General features: G+C 33.3%; 2 long non-coding RNA genes across 2 annotated transcripts in view; one reads left to right on the forward strand and one right to left on the reverse strand.

The window, feature by feature from the left end:
• Nucleotides 1-23,571, reverse strand: part of LOC119070416 — a 61,834-nt gene extending 38,263 nt beyond the window's left edge. Inside the window, exon 1 of the long non-coding RNA XR_005086508.1 lies at nt 23,477-23,571. This is a non-coding gene — a long non-coding RNA (uncharacterized LOC119070416). The remainder of the gene's footprint in view (nt 1-23,476) is intronic.
• Nucleotides 13,155-21,562, forward strand: LOC119070417. Its single transcript, XR_005086509.1, has 3 exons — nt 13,155-13,165; nt 20,313-20,316; nt 21,432-21,562. It is a non-coding gene; the product is annotated as an uncharacterized LOC119070417 (long non-coding RNA).
• Nucleotides 23,572-24,467: the final 896 nt, after the last annotated feature.

Consider the following 24,467-nt stretch of genomic DNA (forward strand, 5'->3'; position numbering starts at 1 on the left):
ACATAGTCTCAGCATTTTCATTTCTAATGTTAAAAGTGGAACACTCGGTTCATAATTTTATTGTTTTAGCCTTGAAAATGGTCTTGAAAGAGACCGAATGCATGGAACAACAATAAAACCAAGTCAGTGAACTCTGTGTTTTCATTTGGCTAGATGCAAGCAAAACAAAATTGAGACAATTATTGCTTCAAAAGCCAGCGATACAACTATCCAGATAATTAAATTCTATCAGTTCTACATCTAACATATTACAAACATCCACTCTGTCCACATTACGCCAGTTCTCTCACTCTACACGTGCGCTTGTAAGCAGTAATTCCAAGTAATTCCACGTTAAAAAAAACGATTACCTCGGTTGGTAGGTTGATAACATGATAACATGAGACCAAAATGATTTTTTTCAGATTTTGTTGAACCAAAAAATTTCTTATGCCCAGCTCGAGCCAAAGTTATTTTTCTCGTGAAGTCATAATGCTGTAGCTTTCGAATGACACCGACCTTCAGTTTTTATATGAAAAAATTTAATTTTGGCATCGTCGTGGTGATTTCACCTTACTTCGAAGCAGAATGAACCAAAAATCTTCTAAAAATTTAATTTCGTGTCATTTGGTGCAATTGTGGAATTATAGCGTTCGGATCTACAGGAAAACAAGGCATCAGAACAGTCGGAGCGTTTGCTTCGACTTAGCCCCGTACGACCCGTAATCCTATTTCGTCCGGAATACGCCCGGAACCCTAATACGTCTACAACCCTCTAATGCGTCTGTTACCAAAATGCAAGTCAAGTTGGGCATGGTCAAATTTACTGAAAGTGTTCATTTTTAAAATTGCGCATAGCGCAATTACGAAAGCCCGTACGAAGTACCTCAATACCTTACATTTGATATATCACAAGCAGCTATTGCGTGCGTATTTCGGTAGATATCGTCGAAAGACTGAAAAACACCTATAGGGCCCTAGCTCTGGAAGGGCCGACCCTACCATGCCCATTTTCGTACTTGACCTTACTTTTGTCGATACCAATCGGGGAAAAAAAGAATTTTGAAAAAAGGTTGTGATTTGCTAAAGCTAGAGGGGTCACAGACGGACGGACGGACATTTTTTTTATTGCGGATTCGTCATCTATGAACATAACCAAATGCTTTGCCCTTACTGTCTGCTTCCAATTCGACGTGTTACAAACGGCATATTAATCTTATAAGCCCCCAGTACTTCGTACGGGGCTAAAAAGTTTGCAGAAATCATTTGAGATTTATTGAATATCTCGTAGTGTCGAATAGGGTGAGCGTACCAATCCTCGGACAAGAATGAGTCTACAAACAAACACTTTTTGGTCATATCTTTTGGTGAAAATATTTCGAAAAGTCTCAAATTAGCTGGAATTACCCATATGCAGAAGAAGAAGTAAGCAAAATAAGAGAAATAAGAAATTTAAAACATGCCGGTACATTTAAATGTGCAAAAGTGCATGAAAAATTAAAATTGAACTTTTCCAATTGTAATACCTGCAATGAAGTTTTTGCGGTCATCAATGTGCTTTTCTGTTTCGAAAATTTATTTATTCGCTAATGAAATTGAGCTTTTCATATTCGAGAGATCCATACAAAGTTTAGGGCATGATTGATTTGTCGTTTGAATAATGAACAGATTTTCTCGACTACATTTTGGATGCTACATTCAACATGGAACTAGTCATATAATGCGCTCAGATACTTTTTCATATTGCATTCTCAGTTTGATATTAAATTTGTTTATGAGTGGTCTATGGTTCGCTGAAAAGCCAACATTTGGGCGTTTTTAAAATACTGCATTTTTGATTATATTGGCTTATATCAAAAATCATTTTTGAAAAATCTAAAACCGCAATAACGACCACAAATGTGTTAGCTTCAACCAAAAACAGACTAGTATGTTGCAGTCTGATCAGCTCTGAGAGTCAGCAGTTTATCCAAATCAAACCGAATCTATTTTTAGTTGAAGGCTAACACATTTGTGGTCGTTATTGCGGTTTTACATTTTTCAAAAACGATTTTTGTAAAAAGTTATCGAAATTTCAATGAAAGCCACGATTTCAGCGAAATATTTATTTCTTTTGAGTCTAAATTCTAAATATATAAACCAAATTTCGGTTGGCATGTTACGCGTTAGTGGGTCAGTGTATCGCTTCCTACCGTTAGGAATATCTGTAGATCTCATAAGGTCATTTAAAGTCTTATTGATGTCATGTTCTCTTCCTATCACCTATTGCCAGAATGTACGTTGGTGATTTTCTTCTTTTTTGTTTGAAACGTTTTCTAATCAAAAATATCCATTTTATAAGATTTACAATAACAAAATCAAAAGGAAAGTCGTGATGATATAAGGACCATTGCGTAATGGTCCTTTTCTCTCGGGTCTTGTGTAAACTAAAGGATTTTGCTATAATGAATATATTTCCACTTTCGTATCTAAGCTGTTCTAAGAACAGTGCCGTTATACTCTGTTTCACTGGTTTTTGTCAATTTGTATGTTATTTCAAATTGCAAATGAGAGAAATGGAGAATAACCGCTAGAACAGCTTAGATACGAAAGCCAAAAGTGATAGTTTTAAATCATTCTATTCGATAAAGCTCCTCCTAAAACAATGTCGTTATCAGAATAGGTGTTAGGAACATAGCTGCCTCGACTCGATACACAAACGATTCTCACTATGCGGGGAAAAAGATAAGATATTACATTAAGAACTGGAAAATTACGACTCTCTTTGACTTAAAGTTAAGACTTCTTAAGATCTATGAATTTTCAAGATTGACGCTACGAATGCTAAATGGATACAGTTAATACAGAAATGGATTATTCTCCTAACTCTTCACATTTGTCATAAGAACTGTTAACTGTAATACCTTCTGTGAAATTAATAGCATAGTACACGAATACATTTGTAATTGAAAATGTTATGTAGCGCTCAGTTCAAGGAAAGCATGATGGATGATGCTGCATACGTTTGCTATGCATGTGAAAATAATAAAAAAAAATCGTTTTCCCTGTCAAATGCAAAAGATATATTTTAAATTTAGTAGAGCTGTGAAGTAAGATAATCTTCGTACATTTATGAAACTGATGTAGTTATATTATGCTTTCTATTCCATACAGTTATTCACATCACATAAATATTTTCATTTAATAATTTTCTTGCTTTTTGTTCAACTGATATTGTACATGTAATAATAAATGAATGTTTACCCCCATTTGACTCCCTTTTCTCATTCTATTTCAAGTCTTATTGTGTGTAACGTCCTTATATGACTGTGCTATTTCCGTGTATAGATGTATATATGTTTATACGAGCATGCCAGGCACACTAATAGTATATGTTGAGCGAGCAAAACCCTTTCATTCTTTCGTCCCAATCAGCAACAACGTTGGATATTACCATTTTATGCTCACCCTCTTAGAGTGTCGTTAACTCCTGAAACTTGTACAATTTCCCTTGTTCTCCCCCATTTCTACCTCTTTTATCTACATTTAGTTGGTTAACTTCTACAATGATGCTTACTTCGAATTTGCAAAATACCTTCTACGAACATTTCTCGTTTTCTGTACACATTTCGTATAACGTACAACCTCTATTTATAAAGGAATATAGAAATGAGTTTTCCAACTAAAACTTTTGTCCATTTTAATGTTATTGGTAAGGAGTAGAAAGGGAAGACATTGTAGAGGTTATATGACAGGGTGGATGATTAGTTTTTCTTTATTAAAACTATGCTGCTGCAGAAAATCCCATTGAAAGTTATGGCACAATAATAGTCAAATGGTGCTTTTCGTTTCAACCCATAGCACATTCAAATGAAATTCCGAATGAGTTCAGCAAACAAGGAAACCACTGGAATAATCAAAATTTTTCCATTGATATTATTCACCCTGTCCAAAACAATGTTCTTATTTTTAAAGACAACGGACAAACGAAATAGTGGTTTGCTCTGAACCAATTTGTAGAAAATATATGCATTCGTTTTCAATTGAAAATTTTACATTAAACCCTGGTGGTAGGAGCAACGTTAATTTTGTTACTTTGAGTCTGAGTAATGAGATGGAAATTATAGCAGCTGCATATTCCGAGAGTGTTATTTAAGTAATATTAAAATTGTAATGGTTCTCTAACGAATTGTTTTGTGCAATGGTACGCTATGTGGGTTTTTCCTTTGTTTGAATGTTTGCAGAATGATCTGTAGAAAACGTTTTTTTGGAATTGGAATGCGCTCATTGTTTTAAATATTTCACGCTCAACAGATGATGTTCCATGCATGCAATCAATCAAATAAATGAATGTTCAGATAAAGAAAATTGCATCGAAAAGTGCAAACAATCAAGTTCTTTTTCCAGATAGTTTTGAGGCAACTAGTTAACTTTAGATTACATTGATTTTAATCTTAAAAGATCCAAAATTGATAGATTCCCTGAGTAATGTGAAACCTTTTTGTGATTGTGAGGACAAATAAGCGATAAAAAATGTTCATCTCTTTCTGCAATAATCTCTATCTTGAATAAAATATTATTTTGAAGGCTAAAATATAAGATGAGCAAGTTTGGTCGAGATTCTTTTTTTAACGAAATTAAGTGGGGAGAAAAAAAATCGAAGAAAAAGTATAAAAAATACACGATAACAATACAAATCTAACAAGAGAAACCTAACCGATTGAATTCTTGACATATTGAAAAACAAAGAAATTGTTTTACTAACACATTCAGCGATGGTGTCACGAGAGGTCAATGTACACTGAAAGGAAATTATATGAAAGCACCTGACTCGTACTGCAAACCAGTATAACTTCAAATACTGTTATACACTGTTCCATGCTTGACTGGTTCTAGTGTATATCAGGTGCCTGTTCCGCAGTGGGAGGCAGTGTATGAAAGAATAATTTCGAATACTTTTATACATTGATCCATGCTTGACTGGTTCAAGTTATTTATCAGGTTTATCAGGTACCTTATACTGAAAAGAGAGTATACGAATATCCTGAATCTTCGATTTTTTCGCTCAAGAGTGAATTTTAAGGAATTTAATTTCCTATAAATAGGGCCAAGAACTTAAATGACGTAAATGCCAAGAATCGTAGGTAAACATTTCTGGCTGGCTATTTATAATCACTAAGTTATTAAGTAATCACTATTAGTTACTTCTAAAACGAAATGTCGCCAAGGCATACCATCATTTAGAGCAATCTACACACGGCTAAATTGTTGCCTACATTTGGGCGCAAAGTTATTACTATTTTGATGTACCTAGGTCCGAGAAAACTCGATATTTCACGAAAATGTACACATATTTTGAGTTTTCTCGTACCTATTATGTGCGTCTCTATTAACATTTCAATTTTTTACGGAAAGCCAACACATTTTAACCCCTAAGGATGTTCGTATTTTTACAGAAAAGGATGTGAATCAAAAATTATCATCAAAACAATAACAACATTGCGCCCAAATATTGGCAATAATTTACCCAAGCGTAAAGTGCTCTAAAACCACAATCACTGCTAGGTCCTTTGACCTATTCATAGACATATACTAGATTTTAAGTCAAAAATATATCTCATTTCGTGGGAATACTCAAAACTCCTATTCGAGATTCAAATGTAGGATTAACTCTTCTCACCTTCTAATCTAATCTAACTTCGAACGGGACTTTCAGTATTGCTATAAGAAAATTTAGTGATAATAGAATGATAAACTTAAGCCTATTGTCAAGCTACATGGCATTTACGGATAGCTGTTATGTATACAAAGCTGGTTCAGGTCGGTCTCTTTTTATGTTTATCTGTTATATAATTGATATGTTCATTTCCAAGCGCAGACTTTCTTCTAGAAGAATTTAATTCGGAATGAACGATTGTTATGTAATTTATTACAAACTAATTATCTAATCATGTTATTACAAAATTTTTGGGAAATATTTTCACAATAAAATTCTCGAGAACTACCACACTAGTTACATAACAAGTCTCAAAGGGGTCTTCATTCGAGAATTTGAATTTGAGGCAACACTTTGCATACATGGATGATGTGATTTACACACAGTTCAATTTACATATTAGCTTTATCGATGTCATGTTATCGATTGTGTACAGTAACATCCTTCTGTAAGGATAAGGATTGATTTCTTCTTACCAAAAAAGTACTCCGTGTATTTTCTTTTTCAATTTTTGCTTTGTTTACTTGACAACTCTCTCATGGCTCTCACACAGAGTATTTTTGTTGAGTAGAAACCATACTTGCGTTTTTCAAAATACAGTGAACGTAAACGAATTAGCAACAATAAAAGATGTTGAAGGGTTTGGGTTTACATCACTTACTAATTCCATATAGGTTTTGTAAACATACGCATCTCTTTCACTCTTTATGCTTGTGTTATAAACACATGCAATGGCGTTCCAGATTATTCTCTTTTGTGTGTCGGCAGTACAAAGAGTGAAAGATATGAATTAAGTCGAATGTAACGTAGGTAACTGTGAAATTAGTACACTTTTGAACACTATTCGAGAATCTAAGTCGCATGTACCATACAGTAAGGTTTGTGGCAGTTGGTTAGATCGTATAAATAAATATTTATTTATTCTCGATTGATTAATTTATATTAAGGTAATTGACCGTGATTTGCAATACTTTAAAATTTTTGAACATTTTCTTTTATGTTATTCTTGCGGAAGCATTGAGAAACATTAACGATGCTCAGCTTTATTATAAAGAATAAACATTTAGCTTCGTAATTCTAAATTAGTTTTAAATATTAAATAGTTCGTATGGATGGTTGACTGAATGTAAAACTCATACCGCACATCACGATTCTCATGGATCGATATTTTTTGTTACATGCGAATTAACATAAGTAAGTCATAGACTTTTGTAAATAATGGTTAATTATGTTACAAAGATTTAACCCCATTTCCGATAAAATTCATGTAATAAAACCTGCTTCTTTACTATCACAAACGTTAACAACAAAATTGAGAACATCTGCACTTTTTGCAAACAGTAACTATTATCGTCGTGTTAAATCTGCTACTTCTATTATTCAAAATATCATCAGTATTTAGCCCAAACATTGCATGAAACTTCTCTATGGAAAGATTAGAAAAGTAAAACTTTTCCAAAGCCCATAGCATATACTAAGATCCAACCATCGATATAATAAACTGTAGATAATGAGACAAGAAAAACGAAATTTCGGAAATATAGCACACATACAAGTGCAAATACGAATCACAACACAAAACGAAGAGAAAAAGGAAATTGAGCAATACAGAGTTTCAATTATTTTCAAATATTTGTATGACATTATTTCGCGCGCTTTCTCAAAAAGTAAGTTACGTTACACATACATCCATGTGATTTTTCCGCATAAAGTTGCTTTGACATTACTTATCTACCCTATATTATATCGATGGATCCAACGACAAAAAGGTTGTGATTATATACGTTCAACTTTGTGATGGTTCACATGGACACAAATGTTAGGTTCGCCCCTTACCTCTAATCTATCGACTGCCGTAATTTACATAAAAAACTCTCTTCTTTTTCTCTATTTTTCGAAAAAGTTTTTAAATGAAAATTAAATTACATTTAAAATCGCTTACAAACAAGACTTTGGTCCTGTTGCCTTGTGATTATTGATCTCGTCATCGATTAGGATCATCAACCTCCCCCGAAAGCTGGGCTTTTCAAATTTGCATCACGTGCTATGCAAATAACTAATTTCGTCTTGCTGGTGCTGGTACGTATAATGTCATTGTTATTTTGATATTATAATATCATAAGCGTATATCCTGGACAACGGTTGGTGGCTACCAAGAAAATTGAACCCACCTAACTAGGTATCTGTGTGAAATGAAACTTTGATGGAGAAGGCATATTATTTTATTCAACACAATGACAAACAGTCCATAAATTTTATAGTATCATATGAATATTGAAATGTACATTAGATCTAACCGAAAATAGTTTTGTTTTCTAAGGCTTGATTTTCACTTAAAAATGTTCGTCGTAAGAGCGTTTCGTGAAGGATTTTTATTTGTTAAAAAACGAGAGAGATGAATTTCAACCAAAAGAAATACTTCACGGTGCTCTCTTACAGCATTTTTAAGTGGAAACCAGACTTATTGCATGCCGGAGGCGAGTTCTGGAATATCGAATTCGTATAATCAGCCTTTGAGCATGCCTTAGGAACAACGTTGTTCCTAAAAGACGTTGTAAAAACTGCGACGAAGTCCGATAGATATTTTAGTCTTCAGCCAACCAATAACGAAATCTAATTACATCCGACCCCAGACCTTGTTTAGAATCCGACCTCTAGACATTAGACTCCATTAACTGACACATACCTACTTCAAACATGTTTTGTAAATATTTGACGTCCGAACAAAGTAATTAATTTTCATGTCAGTAATAAATATGTTCTGGGTCAGATTACATTATAAATCACATCCAATAAAATTCCAAAATAAATTTTGAATTAAAATACAATTCAATAAACTTTGAATACATTATTCAACTCACGGAAATTTGCCCTGTAATCATATTTTCAATAGAACCGAAAACATCCAAAGCTTCCCATAAATTACGTCTTAAATTAAACCCATGTCTCCATTCTATATCGTATTCGTACACAAAGAGAAAATTTTACCTTCTATACAGACGAAACATAACTTTTATACGAACGCCTTTCCTCCGGCCCCCCCAGTTTTCTAAAACCCTTTCACAAAACGACATCTATTTTCTAACTTTAACAAAACCCGAAATGCCTTTCAAGAGTTTTTGTGAAGGTAGGTGGTGGAGGTGGTGATGGTGATGGAGGTGGACAAATAAATTTCGACAATATTCTTCGTTATAACCCATATTAATTATATCTACATGTGTGTATTTCTGTAGAGAAGATGTTGATGTGATAAAGAAGAGAGGTAGGTGGCTTTAGCAAATAGAATTGTGCTGAAATTACTAATTTATAGTTCAGAAGGCGGTCAAAATGCGGACAAATGCAGGGACTAAATTTATAATAAAATGGAAGAGTTGGAATGGGTAACCAGAAGCAATGGCAACCGTGTTAAATATACTATATAATTTCTCATATGTTTTTATGTGTAGGATAATACATATTTCTAAACCCGAATATTCTGACAGTTTTAAGGGTTATGCTTAATGTATAGACAATATTCTAACGTATGAAGATGAAACCACATTCTATGTGCTATATATGTATGCAGTCTAATCAAGTAAAGTTTCACATGAGTTCAATCTAGAAACTACTAGATCCTATGTAACTAACACAAAAATGTAACTTAACCTCTCATCATTCCACTATTCTTTGAATGTAGATTTATGTTATAAATTTGAACTTACTTAACCAGTTCAACTAACTTATCAATCGGAAGACACGCACGACATACTTGTGCTATCGTCTACCATTAATTCAGCATTAAAATCGGAATTGTACTTGTTGGCGGAAGAATAATAAACTGATTTATTATAGATTATAGCCACACACTTGGGCGAAATGATACATAAGTTGAAAACGACAAAAAAGGGAGTCAAAATCGTGCTCTTCTTTAATTCTCGAAACGATACTTTTTATGATGTCAGCAACACATTTTCATTAAAGGTCACATTAGTCCTGCTACTCAGCCGTTGAAGAATAAGTGTTTCGCATATAAGTCGAGTAAATTTCCAACTATTTTCATAATTTCTCTCCTTTGAAAGTTATTTCTTTCATAATGACACTAATTATTACGCGTGTCGCAATAATAAGGTAAAAGTGTCCCTCAAGTTATCACACCATGATACATACGTATTACGTATACGGAATCATAGGTGGTAGTTGAAAATCCATCAGAATTCTACAAAATTCAACAGAAATTCTTTTGTTCTCGCTTAAAATTCTGTGATAATTTCGTAGAATTTTGAGAATTTAATTTAGGTCTTCGAAGAGGACCAGATGCTGGTGACCAAGAGTAGAGAATGACATTATATTCGCAGTAAATTTACAGTACAATTGTCGCAATAAAATTTTTTATGAGTTTGACGTCCACATTGTTATTTCTTCGAGGGGTAACTCACTTCTAGATTAAATGGATTAAATGGATTAAATGGATTAAATGGTATTAAATGGATTAAATGGATTAAATGGATTAAATGGATTTAATGGATTAAATGGAATAAAAATTGGATTAAATGGATTAAATAGGAAAAAAGTTCATTTTACCAAATACTGTAAAAGTCTTAAAAATTGTTGATTTTGATCGAACCACGTACTACAACTCATACTACAATGTTAAAAAGCGAAAAAATCCACTTTTAGGAGTTTTTGGTGTAAAGTGGATTAAATGGATTAAATAAATTTAATACCATTTTTCACAAAAATTTTTTTCCTATACCTCACGAGTTCTTAAACGAGCTGGGGATCGTGCAAATCTATTTTTCGCTATTACTTTACAAATTTTTCAGGTCGGTAGCCTAATTATTTCGGTAAAACTAAAAATTTTTTTTTGGATTAAATGGATTTAATGGATTTAATGGATTTAATGGATTTAATGGATTTAATGGATTAAATGGATTAAATGGAAGTGCGTCACCCCTCGTATTTCTTCCATTTCATACCACATATTGTCAACAAAAGAAACGTGAAGAGAGTCGTTGAACGGTTGAACTATCTCGTATATTTGGGGAATAGAAGATATGTAAAGAGAGTTCATACTCGTGTGTGGAACAAATAGAATAGAATGAGTGGAACGAAAAAAAAACGAATGAAAAACTTAAAACTTATATTGGGCTTCCTTTAAGTACTTGCTGTGCATATAATTATATTCAATGCGTCTAATTGAATTTTGTATCCCCTCTCAAGTATACAAAAATTCTCTATAAATGCCGTGAAAGATTGTGTGGTTTGCGTGCAAGAAAATAGCTCTTTATAAAATATTATTTTACCCGCATTACCCCCTTTGTACATGATACACGCATCATACAGATTCGTTTACTTAGTAGATTATTCTGAAAACGATCGCAACTATATAAAGTTGCGATGTGGAAATTAATTGAATGTACACGGGGCTTAAGACTGAGAAAGTAAAATGCAAAATTTTATTACTCTCGGCTACGTGCAAGACATAAAATGTAGAAGCTTATATTGGCTTATAAGCACGGTATACATGGAGAATTATTATGAAAGAAATGAAATCAAATCCAATTCTATAAATAATAAGATTTTGTAAACTAAGTTTGAACAATTCACCTGTTATGTTACTAAATGAATAGCTTTTTGCTTGTTTGAAAGCCAGACATGTCCATTGTTTTCGTTGGAATGATTCTAAAATTATATTCAAATATGAATATTGTACCAACGTTAATAATTTACGTACATTCAGGCTGCATACACACATATGCATTATATACCGAAAGTCTGTGCTGTACGATAATATGTAATGTTTTTCGATCTTCATAAGTTTAGTTGATTTTGTAAGTGGAAAATGCATGTGTGTGTATGTTGATGACAGTCATAAAAGTAGACGAAATTAACCATTTGCAGTTTGTACAATTAAGCTTTCATTGCAATTACACTGGCATATTTTCCCGGTATTTTTAGATATTCCAAAATGATGAGATTCTAAGTAATAATGAAAAACAAAAAAACAAAACGATGGAAAATGCACAAAGATTTCATTTCGAAAGCCGATTGTATGTCCAGACAAGAATTAATATTAGAGACAGCTGTTACACAAGCATTTCAAGCATTTTCATTTGTATAAAGGAGTAAAACATTTAATTTGATTGCGAAACGAATAGAGAAAGCACAAGATACTGAAAATATTCTTGCTTTTTGCTGACAAAACGTTGAAGGGTAAACGAAACACATTTATATTTGGTTGCATGTATAAAAGTAGGAAAGTTTTCCCAACCATTTCCTTCAAATTTAATATATTTTCTGTTAGACGGTAGTGACGCTATACAACGTAACTTGTCTAAGCAATTCGCCCCTCCCTTGGGTTTTAAGTTGTGCTCACATAATAATATATCTGCACAGATATATGTTATATGTTATATATGGATGCTATATGCGGGTGTGTATCTCTGTTAGATTTAGCATTTTGTATTAAGAATCAAAAGTGGGTTTTATGTTTTATACCCATTTTACATATTAAATTTTGAAAGCGCTGTTGGCATCTGAACGTTTCAGGACATACCATTGTAAATTTATAATAACATAACATATAGAGAGTTAAGGTTATGTGAGGAAAGCTGAAGGAACGTATATAATATGAATTAAAGTCATTAAATCGGCAAATTAATCATCCGCTGTCTATGCCTGTATAAGGTAACTGGAATGGGAGTGAAAAACAACGACTGCGTAGATTAGGGTTATATAACTACGTACATACCATACGAAATATATGTTTGGGTTTCTGTTCTTCTACACTCTTATAATGGTTCATAAATATATAAGTAATAGCTTGTCGGTGAGGTAGAAACGAATTGCTCGTTAGATGTATGTTTTAATTAGGATTTACTTGAGTATAATAATTACTCATAACAAATGCGATAATGATCAACGAATGTCAAAAGGATACAACGATGTTCACACACAAATTTCACTTGCATGCCATCATGACTACATACGACAAATTTCGGTAAAACCAATTTTATGTGTTAAAATCCAAAGTCCAAATTGATCCATTGAAGTTGGTTTTATATTTTGTTATTACTCATGATCAAGGTAAATTAATTGAATTTAAGATAGGACTTCTACAACAATATTAGCTTCGGTCACCAGAAGCCATATAGATTCCTAAAAGCTTTTAATAACAAAGACCGGTGCATGGACGAGTGTATGTGATAACGCTTTCATAAAATAATTTTCGTCGGTGGCATAACTCTTAATTTAATACACCTATACGCTGCGCTGTCACTGTCAGACTAATTCTGAAATATGCGTTCCTCCTGGGAGGAAATATTTTACATAGATCTGAAGTAACACGTAAATTTTATCACCACTTACGCAAACGTATTCAACTGTGAATATCAGACAGTTTACCTAAAGATGATTCGTTTATTTGCATACTTTGACGACATTACATATTGAACGTTCATAAATTACGTAATGCTCTCCGCTTTTCCCTGAGCTTCAAAGCGTTTGTTAGACGTTGCGTAATTTATCAGTAGACAACTATCAAATGTAGACTAAAATTCAGAGAGTCGCCATTATTCGTAACTGTAGCTACACATAGCAACGTGAACGAGACCAGGGCCTATTTTAGCGAATTAAATTCCCGAAAATTCCAAAATCTAATGGACCCAGCTCAAGAACATAAGAATAAGGGAAACACCTCATCTATTGTTAATTTAGCGAAATGGGAACGGAAAAGTTGTCGAATTTTCGAAAATTTAATTCCCCTAAAATTGGCCCGGAAGATATCTGATCAAAAATTCTTATTTTGTTATACTGTCAAACATTAATTAGGTCTCTTTCGCGTCGCGACTACTAATTTACTTTCTTGTTTTTTGTTGTTGTTCTGGCAAACTTGACAGAAGAACAAAAGAAATAAGCTGTAGCTTGGCGCGAAGGAGACCTAACTCAAGTTGCGTAGTTACAGATAGTTGTGTAACATAAAATTCGTAGACTAAGTGCCGAAGTTGTGCTCATACCCCGAATGCCCTCGCCATATTTTATCACGTTTTGTGCATTTGCTTAATTGATCTAACGGTTTTTTTATGTCGTTATATTCAAAGCTCTAAATTTTGTGACTCTGTCACGATTCACATAAACGTTAAAATTATATTACTAGAAAGAAGCGTTACGTAAACATTTCAGCTGGAGGTGTATTATTTCACATTTCGTATACGAAAATGTTTACAACTTCGTAAGTATAAAACAATTATTAATGTGCAACTGAAGCAACCGTGTAGTGTTAAACCTTAAATTAACTACAGCTTCAAAACGAATCCAGCGCAAAGATTTATTTAATTTTTAACTGCATTAAATTCAACTAAATAAATATAAAAGTTAATAAAGCAACAGAAACAGCAATCTCACTTGTACATATAACATATTGTGGAAATATACAAAACTAAATTTTGAGTTGCGGTTTAGGAAATTTGTTATAGAATTGGTGGTTAGTTTAGTTTGAAGTTCATACTTTGCTGTGAGTTTGTACTATGTGGTTTGTTTCAAATTCATGACAGCATAACTGTGATCATAAAATAAGTTTTTCTATTCGTATCAAATACGTTTCCATTTATATAAAAGCATCAGTTATATGTTTAATGCACATTCTAGCAACGAAACACCACAAATAATTTGTGAACGTAAAATTTTACTGAAAATGTGATATTTTAATGGTAAAGAAGTTTGTTTTTTCTTCTTGTTTTTTAAATTTAATTTTATTTATGACAAAAAAAATAGAATTTAATGCATTGAATCAAATGAAGTGGACAAACAAATCCAATTAAGGGTTTGTATATAGATGAACTTATGAAAATTATGTAAGTGTAGAGCGCAATTAACGACAAAATAGACTCTTAGTGATCGAAAATCTGATTTCACTACCAACTAGGTGTCTATTGTTACAACATTTACAGCATTCGCTTGAATCTCGCTGTGTGTCCCATTTCTGTCATCTTTATTGTATTAAAATGGGTTCAATGAATGCCCCTATATGTGCTGCCGTTTGGACACTTGATGTCGTATGAGACTTTTCCTAACTATGTAGCTCCGAATGTTTTCAGATTGATCAGGTAAATTGATATCCTTTCACAGACAGCATATCTTCAGTTTTATTAATATCGAATCTAGTACTTCAGTAAAATTGATTTCAAATCTTTTACTTCATTTTTTTTAACATGAATTTTTGTTATTTAAGACAGTGTCAGTCAGAGCTTGTCGCTTATTCGTAAAGTCGGTATCAATAACAGATGACCACGGTCCATAAGAAACCTAACACGTTAAGCAAATACATTTATTGGTTGGTGGGCAGAACTTTGACGAGATTGACGAGATTCTATGTAAAGTATTGTTTCTGTCATGTAAATATAATAATCTATAATGTAAATATTATTTGAAAACTGGTTTTTCTTCCAACTTCAAAGTATAGTTTTTTTTTATGGATTATGCGGGCACGTAGTAGATTACAGTGACATCAAATTAACAAATCAAAAATAGGCATACAAACTCGATGAATTACGAGGTATGATTTTTTATTCTGATTGCCTTTTTGATCGAATATGGTGATAAAGTGAATCAGCCGATGGTAATTACGAATGAAAATTAAAACTAAGCTTTTTCTTGGAAGGCCTGTCGTGCCAAATAAGTTAATAATCCGAAAATGTGAGTTGTCTGTCCCGTTAAATTGTTTGATCAAATTTTATTGATTTCATTTAAATACAGCATTATGAACATCAATATCAATTAGGGACGTCACGGAAGCATCTAAAATGAATCATTGTTGAGTATTTGTGCAAATGGTTTCTTATTTACCGGGAACGTAATAAACGATTTTATAAATTAAAACGTAACGGATATACATTGCTAACTGTAACACGTCTGTCTTAAGCGCGACATCGTTTGTTTTGTGTGGAAATGCCCGAAGCAATTTCAATTTAATTTACTCGTCAGAAGTAATTTATCACCAATCGGCTAAAACAATATATCAATGAACGATTTCAATTACTTAGCTCAACTTCATTGAGCGATCCGTTTTTTAATTACTTAAATTGAAAATTTCTTTTATATAGTGAACCAATTCAGGTAGATATTTACCATTAAAACTCGCTCGTATAATTTCTTCTTAGCACTTTATATGTGGCTTATGTATACGTCGGATAGAATGGAATGTATGGTAGAGTGTTAATCGAAATTGATTTCAATTGATGAATGAAAGTGAGGAAAATTCATAAATTTCGTCTATCTGTGTCTCGAATCAATTATAAATTCGCATCAACATCGACTTCAGCATATCACTGTCCTATCCTTAATGAATCGACTTTTTGCTGCATTTGATTCGGAAATACTTTTCTGGCAGGTTATTTTAGATGGAAATTTATGGCAAAATATATGCAAATGAAAGTACTTGTCATCACTGTAAACATTTATTTTTGAACTTTTGCTCCGATGCAAATAGCAATAGGTACAAAATTGGCATAGGACACATTGGTTGATAGCGGAATACAATTTATTCTGAACTTCCGTGAAACGGAGGCGAAATTACTGATGGGTACAGTTAGATTCAGAACTGTATTCGGCTAGGTTGTCAAGCATTAAATAGCACATTACGTCTGTAATTCTAAATTTTAATTTTGACGTTGTAGCCCGACCCGAAGGTTATTTCATATGAGCGAAGCTCCATTTAAATTTCCGTAAAGAATATTGCTCAGCAACGAACAAAAGAGCGATGAGCTAATTTCATACAATTGCTAAATGTTTCTCATATGCAGAATGAGCACCAGCTGAATATCACCAGCTGGTGTACAAACAAAAACACTTTGTATTGTATACAATTCAAAGACAACCTACACACAGTGCATTTCTACGTTAACGTCATCTGCGCGCATAACACGTATGAATGAAGTAAACACATTGTTAAGAATGTGTTTTGATTGTTTATCATACAATAAGTGTTTGTTAGCAGATCCAGCTGGTGATATTCAGCTGGTGCTCATTCTGCATATGAAAAATATTTACAGGCTGTAGTTTAAAATAATGAAGTAAAAGATTTTGCAGAAGAAAAATTTCATCACTCAATTGGAAATCTATACTTGATTCGACCTAACATTATTTTCAACAATGTATCTAAATACGACAGATTTCGCAGATACATAAAAAGGGGTTTCATAATTGAACCTCCGTCTATCACATAATTTAGTGCGAATTTTGTGGGCAGTTGGTTCTGAAAAATGTTTTTTTTTATGAAACCTCTTTCTGTGTAGCATTGAAATGTGTATTTTTTCACTCTACATCGAAAATGAAATTTTCTGCAATTGTTCCGCTTTGTTTCTTTTGACAGCGACAGATTACTTGGTTATTTTACTTAGCTATTTTCAAGATAACTTATAAAATGCAACAATAATGAGTATAAGAGCCATCATCCAACAACAACAATAACAACAATGACGTTTCTTACTGTTGTTTTGCATAAATACCAAGTGAGTTAAAAAACAGAAAAAGAAATTTTTTTGGTGCGAGCCATACGGTCAATTCCTAATTACTTCTAAAATTTCGAATATCGTACCAGCGTTCGCACGTTATTTAAAAACAAACGAAAGAGAAAAAGAGAGAGAGCGAATGAATTTAAAGACAAATATACAACTAATGCAAAATGCCTTTTTTTCTTTGCAAAAAAAAAAAATAAAAAAATCCCAACAGCTGATTCAATTCAATGAAATTTTTATTTCATGACTTTCATCCAAGAAATTAAGTGTGCAATTAAAAAAAAAATGTCGATCGATAATTGAGAGCGAAAAAAATCCACACAACTATGGACTACCATTCGGATCATATAACATTCACAACGAAAATGTTTCGTATCATAGAATTGTAGGAAAAGCATATAAAGCTCCATGTATTTTATAGGAAAATTTATATTTTCCTCTGAGTCCCAAGAGAAAAGCAAACGAATGCTATAGAATGTCAGTTACACTAGGGTGTTTTGAACTTCATGGATGCATGCATATAAATACACATATGTATATATGGAAATTGGTATGGGTGACTTTAAAAACAACCGCAACGAACGAACTATCTAGCTTTTATTATACCAACCGAATATACTTGTTTACATATCGACATAAGTTATATGACAACATAAAATAGTTAAAGTATGTTGCTGTATATGCAACGAGAAAAGCGAACTTTAACGAGTAAATGGGCGGTTCTCTTTCATGCGTTGTTCTATAGTTCTATACTAAATGTGTCCAAGGGATGAAAAAGCGGTGAAAGAATAAAATGGAAGAAAAATGAATTGGATATTTTCTCTTTCTGTCTCAGACGCTCGGTGTCGAGGAAAATGGAAGATCTAGTTTGTGAGTGTGTTTGTGTGCGTTTGTATATGTGTAAATTGTTTTATGTATATATACACATGACTGCCACACCCTGGTCTTTTATTTTTATTTAAAATGTTTGTATATTTTTTCTAGTTTTGTGGGTTACTTTGATTTTTTAAGGTTTTTTTTCTCTCCTTTTTTAAACTGCTTATTTGGATTATGTTTTTTTTTCTCGTCGTAGATATGCATGTATATACCGGTTCCAGTAGCATTGCATCGAAAAATGAGAGCTAAATTGTCCGTGAAGGATATCGAAAGTGAACAAAATAATCGATAAATTTTGTTTTCATTTTTAATTGATTTTATTAAACCTGTAAGAAATACAGGTGCTTATATGGATGCCGATACAATATTCGTATACGAATATACGATTTTATGCATGTCCATCGCTGCGTTTTTTCTCTTCTTCAATTTCTTCATCCCTTCTGTCTGGCTATGTTCTATTGATCGGACAGTATTATTAAGTTTGAATCGAAAATTTATAACGTTTAAAATTTATGGAAATGTGCAGTCTATGCAATGCATTTTCTTATAAATTGAACGCTTTGAGTTCGATGAGTTTTAATCAGTATTCGTTGTAACGTAAAGGGCAAAATGGAATCAGTTTATACAAACATCACAGGGGTGCAACTTAGAACAATTTTTATTGTCCGCTGCTTAGTACATTTTTGATTTTTGTACCAGCCCTGTTTGAATGTCGTTCAAAATGATCGACTCGTTTTTTAATTTTCTGAATGTTTTCGGCAACAACGATTTTCTGTTAATTGTATTCGGCAATTGCCTAATATCGATGGTATTTTACGACAATTTTTATGGTAAAGTGTACGTACATCCATGAAAAACATACAACTATATTTATTGTGTAGAAAGGAAGCAAAACGATTGAAAGCCCTCTTTCCCCATATAATTCAAAACAACATCATTTCTGCATTATACTACCGAAACGATGTTATAATTTTAATCGATTGATTGTCCCCTTTGTCACAAATATGACACTTTAAAATGTATTAAGAATGAATATTACTTAACCAAACCATTGATGAATTTTATACCAACGAAGTATTGACGAAGACTTTCTGGAACAGAAAGCGCTGTTGCCGAAAACTATCAGCAAATTAAAAAAAAGGATTCCCTTAAAAATTACAAATTTGGGACGAAATAGAAAAAATCGTAAAAAATATTATAGATTCTATGAAAACATTTTATCGAAAGTGTCACACTCTTCAATATCTTTTTGATGCATGGACTTTCGGCCATGGTAACTGCTTGGTCAGTTTTCTTTGTGTACAGCATCCAACTGTGGAATCGAGCATTGAGTCTTTCAATTTTTACCACGGTTGGGTAAACTGCACCTGGAGATTCGGAGATAAATGAAAATTTGATCGACTTTCAACTCCTAGCGTTTACTTGTAATTTACTTATTGTTTAGTAATTTTAGAAAGTTAGGCCGAATGTATCGAATTAATTTTTTTTTTCACCGAACCAAATATCCAATTAGTGTTTGACCGTTGTTCGCTGTTTGTTATTTCGGAATATAACCTCCCAAAAGTATAATAGAATGCTTTCCACGTTTTTAAAATTTATTAATCGCAAAGTGTAGTGTCAGTGTGTTAGCTATGTTGCATGAGACATCCGGGCTAACTGTCAGTTGCACTCAAAATGCGACTAGTCGTTGGCATTGCATAGATCCTTTATGTGTGTATTCGTACGAATATATGTATATGGATGTTTGCATACATATAATACATATTTTCAGATACCATTGTTATATGCTGGGTTATATGCACAGAAAATATAATTGAACGCAATTGCATCCACTAGATTTTTGATGCATTTTTGAAAATGCCAGATATATAATTTTTTTTTTTCGAAAATAATTCATTTTGTTTGGTGAACAGATAAACGTGTTTGTTGCACAGCCTTTGATTTATATTACGAGTATGCATTGTTTTTGCATGCGGGGGATATGCATAAAGGAAGGTGTTTTGTCTGGTATTCTTTCATTATACGTATGAAAAACGTTGTGTGATGGATTTTTAGTCTGATTTCCACGTTGTTGGTTTTTTTTGGTGAGTGTGTGTGTGTTGGATTCGCAATTTTTAATGTAATTGATTTCTTTCGATTTTTACCGACTCAAATCCGTCTCGTCTATTCAAAATTCCTAGCCGCAATTACTCGAGCATTAATGCCCGATAGGTAAATAAACTGTTCGATTGATTTATGACAGTGAAAAAGTTCGTTATTTGAAGACAGAGAAAGGTCGCCAAATTTAATTGTAATATGAGGTATATAATAATGACATGTTGTGTGTTCTCAATCTGCAATAATTCATCCACCCAAACCAATGTCCATAGTGTGTATATCTATATGAAACGATTGAACAGCAGACGAAATCCCATAGATGAATAGGAAGGTAGCCTCTCTCTGTGTTTTATGATTTTATAACAAAATATATGAGTATGGTTGCAACAAAATAGATGGAAAAATGGGTATGCTGATGCAATGGCAGTGCATTCGCATATTTTGTCATTTCGATACAGAAAAGTTTACATAATAGATAAAACAAACTTGCATTATATAAGCAATGTTATGTATGAAATGTTACCCACACATGCAACGGGTACGGATCTGTCCAAAATGACATTTTATGAAAAACGACAAAAATGGAAATAAACAAAAGCAAATCACGTAATTACTACGGCTCTTTTGTGTACTTTTAGAGTTATGAATGTATTACCGGTACACATAATTTATTTGCTATTTTAATTGTTTTTTGTTTTATTTTCGTTTCATTCAATCAAACACATTTTTATGGCGTGGTAATACATAAATTAAAGGATAGCAAAATATTTAATTTTTGCAATAGCCTAATACCAAGCGGGATGTGTATTTGGATTTTAACTTTTAACGGTAGAAAATGGACGATTACACAATTAAGATGCAAGAGATTAGACGGTATGCGGTGGGTGGCCTAAACTTTAGGCCCTTTGTCACGGCATACACCCTTTCAAATTCACAACCTACGGACAAATCGTTCAACCATAAGATATGATTGGAAATAAAAAACAAAGGAATTTAAAAAAAATGAGAAAAATTCGTATTCGCAAGGTGTTGATTTTCAAAATAGGAACATCGACCCACCCTTAAACAATTATCTTAATTTTTCGAGAACAAACCACTTCAATTCCCGAAATTCTCAAAAATTGATTCGGAAAATTGACACTGCTCTAGAATGCAGTCCAAAGGGCTGCATTTTTAGGAAATCCTGTTTCGAAATTTTAGAAACTCATTTTATGGCGAATGATCTAGTGATAGTTACGAGGATCCATTTTTTTGTTGAAAAAATCACGTTAAATTTATGTGCATGAATTAAGGTTTGCACATATGTTTGAACGTGAACAAATGAAAGTTTTTTCAAACATTCAAAAGCCACACATATGCGACTTTGGTTGATTCTTCTATAGATACGAAGTGCAATGTATCTACATTTGTTGAATTTTCAACCACCAGATGATGACTAAGTCATCATCATAATTTTGGAACTGCATATTGATGCAAAACGTCGAAAGACGTATTTAATTTTCTCTCAGATCGAAAGAGTGGTCGAATGTTTATGCATGAATTACTCTTGACACTCAATCGGCAGAGCTTTGGTCTCATACGGCAAAGATCCTGTATTCGATGGCGACCTCAAACAATCTGTCTATGTCTAATCACTAAGTGATTAAGAATTTGCCATCAGAAGTTAATAGTTGTCACATTTACCATAATAATAACGGAATCCTCTGCTATTACTTAGTTCTAATAAGCCATCTACGTGACACTACGTCACAATCACGACTCAAATCAAAAATTTACATGACAACACTGTACTTATGTGTCAAGACACAACCTGTCCGAGAGCCCGATGGTAGTTTCCTTAATAGATCTTCTACGGAAACAAGTTAGTCAAATAAAATGCTTGAAGGTTGCACTGACAAAAAAGTTTCGAAAAACTCACCTGTATCAGGTAACTTTGTCTCCAGGTAATCTACATTATCTGCCGCAGCTGTATTTTTTGCATGGAGCGCTACAGCTGTCGTAGATTACCTGGAGACAAAGTTACCTGCAACAGCAGAGTTTTTCGAAACTTTTTTGTCGATGTGATGTCAGCGCAATATGAAATGATGTTGGATCATTGAAGAAATGATCAAATGAATAGCCTAGGATAACAGTCTTCCCACTCCAATCGCATCTCTTGATGGTCAAAAATAAAATAAATTACGGTTCGGACTAAGAAACTTTACCTATACGAACCTCTTCTCAATGTTCACCTACACCGATACCCCCTTAAATAGATATGTGACGTACTGGATTGAAGATATTCAACAATAGAAACAAAGATTCGAATCTACCAATTTGCAAATTTGCACGTATCTTGTATGTATTTACGTTTCTTTCGCAACGACAACAACAAACATGCGAACAAATTGAAAATGGGACACTTAGCAGAATGAAATGCACCCACTAGCTGCGAGTACAACAAACTGTTCGACGTATCAGTTGTTTTAATATAACTCTGTCTGTTCGAACTCATACGTTAAGAGGGATTCTTTTGAAAATCCACCTATCAAAATCGGACCCATTTCGTCTGGGATTGATATATACATGGTCCAACACTGCAAATGAGGTATCAATGAAAAGCTTAGACAATGTATGTTACGACTAGCATCTTAGGTTCACATTAAGCGTCATCAGTAACAGCCCAGACCTGTCTAAAGTTCACACAGATTTTGAAAAAAAAAATCTTGCATTTTTTGCAAACATATATCAATGAATCTAATCAAACTAGGCATGACCCGAAAGTACTTGAGCTCAGCTTTCCAACGAGCCCACTCTCACCCGAAACGATCATTTATAACGGCCTAAAATTTCGGATAAAAAACACTATTTTTCCAACTCCGGAGATCTTCCACCAGCAACCAGGTGTGGCTCGAGACTGTGTGAGGCCTGTTTTGAGGTCTACTGGCAAAGACCTTTCAAACCATGTATATATCCATCCCAGGCGAAATGGGTCCGATTTTGATAGGTGGGTTTTCAAAAGAATCCCTCTAAATGGTTTGTTATCTGTGGAACTTGTGGGTGCGTTTCATTCCGGTAATTATTCTAAACGAAAAAAAAAATCCGAAAAGTGTACTTCACCCATTTATAAGTAAGTATTGGTAGACAGAGCACTTTCAAGATCGAAATTAATAACAACACCAATGACCAGAAAGCCTCACTGATCGTTAATCATAAACTTCAACACAAATTTCACTTATACGCTCACTCTTAAAACGAATTCCCACCCTCAAATTTTAACTTAAATACAAAATAATGAAATTGTCGCAATAAGACTCAATTCAATTAATTTTTAACTTAATTAATTCAATGGACTTACGATTTAATTACAACTCAATTCGTTCCAACGTAAGAAATTTGAACAAAAATGCTCACTCTTCAAATCTACTAAGCGTCACCTTTACGATCTTGCCGACAAAATACAACTGAAGAGCATCAGCATTTTTTTAAATTATCTAATAAATGCGAAGAAAACTTTGCACACAACACAAAAAAAATGAATTAAATCTGTGAAGACTATCTCACAGACTTGAAACAAGTTTTTATTATGTTTTCCTTTAATCACGTAAGCAATCAAATATCTCCCCTTTTATTATTCCAACTGAAAAATATTAAAAAGATGCTGCAAACTGGACGTATGAATGTAAGTAATCAGTGTGCATATTCTGGGTTGAGGTTATTTCGTGCGACCAGTGTACCCTTTGACTTTTTATTTTCTTTTCACAGTATAATTGTCACAAACACATAGATCGTATTCAAGACGTGTTTGTTGTTATACAGATTGTTTCTTGAAATATTTTCCTTGAAAACCTTTAGTTGACCGATAGAGGAATAATGATTCGACAATTCGTAATTTTGTTGTAATTGAGCTTGATCGTGAAGATATTCGTCCGTCAGAAGCAAACATTGAATTCAATACTCCTTTCGCGACATAGTCAAAAAAAAACTTAATCATCACGTTTCCGCGAAATGTGTCCCAAAAAGTTCAATTTGTTCAGTTCTTGTGGATGATATCATGTGACTTTGGAAGTGTTGCAACCAATGTCTAACATACTGATAGCTAGCCTGCATCTTATGTCATCAACCGTCTTTCCAAGATTTCCTATTATATCATCAGTGGGACGTGCCCTGCACCTGATTTTTCCACTGTCCTGCAGCTCTTTCCGTTATTTCAAATCTAGTATAATTAATATTGATAGCTGTTTTAGCTGTTTTTCAGCTGAAAAGTGCTTTTATGTATTTAAACAGCTGTATCACAACTGCATGTGTGTAACTATTTCCCTCGTACTAGGCCCCACTTTTTGGGAGGG

Source organism: Bradysia coprophila (assembly GCF_014529535.1).
Source record: "Bradysia coprophila strain Holo2 chromosome X unlocalized genomic scaffold, BU_Bcop_v1 contig_79, whole genome shotgun sequence".
Taxonomy (NCBI): domain Eukaryota; kingdom Metazoa; phylum Arthropoda; class Insecta; order Diptera; family Sciaridae; genus Bradysia; species Bradysia coprophila.